Genomic DNA, 1,046 nt, shown 5'->3' on the forward strand with positions numbered 1-1,046 from the left:
GAGATGAGAAGTTGATAGAAAATTATGATAACAAGGTTTTAGAAAATATTTAAAATTATAAAAGAATTAAAATAAAATTTGGATTTCTAAATCCTTAATTTTTTTTAGAAAATTTTTAAAATTATGAAAGGATTAAGATAAAATTTGAATTTTCAAATCCTTAAATTTTTAAGTGCCACACAGAAAATTAGTCCAAACCCAAATATATATATATATATATATATGTATTTCTCCTTCCGAATGCAGCATGAAAATTTGTGAAGTCAATAAGAGAGAACAAATAAAAAACTATAAAGTGAGAAATCACAACACGCTCAAAGCATGGCCACGAGCGGATAAATTTTAGAGTAAGATCGTTATCTCAAACTCATAACATTGCGAATTTGTTTTTGGTTTTTTTTTTGTTTAAGAGAAATTTTAAAACACATTGCCGACTCCACTGGGATCGAACCCAGAATCTCTGGTTCCGTAGACCAGCGCCTTATCCATTGGGCCATGGAGTCATTGATTGACATGTGTTGGTATGTTAAAATTTGATATTCTAAATTCTCGCCCATCACTTTCAAGATCATGGGTTGATCTACATAGACGAAGGGGTGGCAAAAAAAAAAAAAAAAAAAAAATCTCAACTAAGGAAGGCATTTTCTTTTCAATGGCACATGTGACGTCCTAATGACGCCTCCTAGTCCTAAGGATTCACGATACTGTTGCAGTCATTAAAAAAAAAGTTCACTAATTTTATTTAATTGATTAAAGCGAGTTTGTGTAATTATACAAAACGATAAGTGAGACTATTTAGTTATTTACCAATTTGTGATTACAGTGACGGTGCAATTCTGTGGAACATTGGTGATGATTGGTGAGGAGGATCAATTTTATGATTCAAAGTGGGGTATTAGGATTATAAGCTGGCATCCCTTGGCTTGCGAAGGAAGTTCAAGGCTCCTCAAAGATTGCCAAACAGTATCAATGGGGTCAGAGTGATTCATTATGCATCTCCCTTTCTTTTGAACCAGAGTTGGGCTTTATCAATGCCACTACCTCAA

General features: G+C 33.0%; 1 non-coding gene across 1 annotated transcript; it reads right to left on the minus strand.

The window, feature by feature from the left end:
- Positions 1–431: 431 nt before the first annotated feature.
- TRNAR-ACG (transfer RNA arginine (anticodon ACG)) lies at positions 432–503 on the minus strand. Its single transcript has one exon. It is a non-coding gene; the product is annotated as a tRNA-Arg (tRNA).
- Between the last annotated feature and the right edge of the window lie 543 nt (positions 504–1,046).

Source organism: Prosopis cineraria, unplaced genomic scaffold (genome assembly GCF_029017545.1).
Source record: "Prosopis cineraria cultivar Desert tree isolate PC_DT_omini unplaced genomic scaffold, ASM2901754v1 PC675, whole genome shotgun sequence".
Lineage (NCBI taxonomy): Eukaryota > Viridiplantae > Streptophyta > Magnoliopsida > Fabales > Fabaceae > Prosopis > Prosopis cineraria.